At 37.8% G+C, this 2,621-nt stretch overlaps 1 protein-coding gene across 1 annotated transcript in view; it reads left to right on the forward strand.

Moving 5' to 3' along the window:
* Positions 1-2,621, forward strand: part of NNT (nicotinamide nucleotide transhydrogenase) — a 68,492-nt gene that overhangs the window by 3,008 nt on the left and 62,863 nt on the right. The gene's annotated exons all lie outside the window — the stretch shown is intronic.

Raw genomic sequence — 2,621 nt, forward strand, 5'->3', positions numbered from 1 at the left:
ATGTATTCCACATACAAATGTCTCAGAGTGAGCCTGAGCGTCGTAAAGGGAGTAGATCTCGTAATTTAAAAAAAAAAAAAAAAAAAAAAAAAAAAAGACTGGGGACAAAGTGTTGGAGTCTGTTCAGAATTCCTGCAGGATTACCTTGACTTAGGAAAATAAGCAAATGCAGTTTAAGGCACAGTCTACATTTAAATATTGACAGCATTGCTTTGTTTAGAAATGATAAAAAATGGCAATTTAGACTAAGACCAGTAAAAGTCATATAGGTAAGAAATTCTTTTGCTAGTATGACTTCATTCAGGGAACTGGTGGAAACTTTAACAGCAAAGGGACTAATAAGAAGAGTTTATTAGTTAGGAGAGTTTGCTGGTATAGTTATACTAGCAAATATATTTTAGTGCTACAAGGTTGTAACTTCAAGCACTTTCCTGAACAAAAATGTTTCCATGACTCTAGGCCTCCAAAGGGAGTTCAGTGGATGAAAATGTGGACAGTTTCTCCTTTGGTTATTAAGAGACTTTGGTCTGAGCATTACTGATAATTTTTGGACTACTAGGAGCCTATATCTGGTGAATTGGCATTTTCAGACAAAAAAGTTATATGGAGGAATTCCCCACTCAAATCTGATCTGAATATTATATTTGGTTTTATGCTTTAAAGTAAACAGTGTGTTCTGCCTTCGGACTGGTCTACCGATTACACTTGCCTTTTTTGCAGCGTACTAATTAAAACTGAATTGGATTTGGTAATTTTGGAAAAAGTGTCTGTTGGGATGGTTTAATTCAAGTTTTGTTATTGAATAGACCTAGTCAGAGGTACAAAAATTGGAGCCAGTTGCTGTGTGTTTATTATTAGTTCTATTACTTGTATCAGTTACTAGACATTCTGTTGAATGCTTACCTTTGCATCAGGAGTTCAATGAAGACATTTAAAAGAATGTGAACTAATATAATCCAACCCCCCCCCCGCCCCCCACCACACATGCACGCACACACGGCAGTCTGGGATAATTTGAGTTAATTGCCATTCAGGCTGCCTGTACAAGAGTAAAAGCAGACCTTTGGTTTACCCAGTCTGATTGTCCCACGCATTGACTTGCATTCAGACAGTCCGTTATGCACACAGTTTGAATGGCCATTAACTTAGTTCATTATAGGTAATGGGCAAAAAATGTTACTTAAGATATTTCACAGGTACCTAAAGTGGGAAAAGGGTTTGTAAGTCTGTAGAATCCTAGCATCTATTTTTACCCTAAATGATTGTCTGCACCTATTTTGATGCAGGTCAGAGCTTGGCACAGTTAGACCTGGGGTAAACTAGACATCTCTTTTTAAAGCTCCTAGTGTGATAAATGGGGTAGAAATTTACTTCTAACAAATTGCCACTAGAATACATAAACAAATTTCTGACACTTGCAGTAGTCAACAGTGTTTACTGTGCAACTGCTGGTGAAAAGACTCCAGTCTTCAGAAATCAGTTGAAAGTTAAAAACAAAATAAAACAAAAAACTTAGAACATGGTTGTTTCTGTGTCACTTTTTTGGTTGCCATTTTCTTCATCTCTTAGGAATGTAGTGATTGCCATACTGGAGCAAAACAGTGATCTATCCAGTATCCCGTCTTCATCAGTGGACAGTACCAGATGCTACAGAGAAAGGTGCAAAATACCCTGCAGTAGGCAGTTATGGAATAACTTGCTTGCAGAGGAAGTGTATTCCAACCTTCATCCTGTTCCTTAGCGACTGGCTTCTGTCTTGGAGTACAATTGTGTATATTCTTCCCAAATATCTTAGTTTTATTTAGAAATCCTTCTTGTATTGAAGCTTCCTTCTTCCCTTTCAGATTTTTTTCCTAATCCCTGATAAGTTCTTAACCAGGATACTCTTTAAGATGATGGTTTCTACTGGCCAGTTGTTAGTTGTTTATAAACTGAATATTTTCTTCTAGCTAGATTTGTTACTTTTCAGTATCCTTGTGTCCCTTGTACTTATAATAAGGTTGAACAGAAGCATCTGATCTACCTACGACACCATTCATATTTTTTGTCTTCAGCACACCACCCTTTCTTCAGAATATCTCCTCATCTTACTTCCAAACGGAGACCAGGTGAGCAGCTTCTTCTGAAGCTGATGTTAGAATAAATTAGTAACTAGTTAAAGTAGTCACCACCTCTTTCTGCAGTGTAAAGACACAGCATGTAGTCAGAACTTCCCTCCCATGTCCTCCCAAAAACTTATAACATTTTTTGGTATTCCTTTGCAGAAGAACACTCTCTGAGATTGAATTTAGATTGTTTGTTTTTATTTTTTAAAATTATTTTCTACCTTGGTCCTTCCAGCTTTTCCTGTTAGCTTTGCATATTAACCTACTCGGTGTTTTTTTTTTTTTTTACGTGGGAGGTAAGCAGAAAGTATACTGTTGCTAGAGAGTTATAATTATTACTTGACAGCTTTTAAAGGTTTGGAAATCCAGTTTCCCTGCTTACTGTCATTGGTGACATATGGGGTACAAGGTGAGTGCGTGTGTACCCCCTGGAAGCACCAGCTGTGAAACCGGAAGTGCACTTCTGGTTTTGCTGCTGGCCTGGCGATTGGCTGCTGGGGGACTCTTCTCCCCTCC

The sequence above is a fragment of the Crocodylus porosus genome, unplaced genomic scaffold (genome assembly GCF_001723895.1).
Source record: "Crocodylus porosus isolate Cpor-Errol unplaced genomic scaffold, CroPor_comp1, whole genome shotgun sequence".
NCBI lineage: Eukaryota > Metazoa > Chordata > Crocodylia > Crocodylidae > Crocodylus > Crocodylus porosus.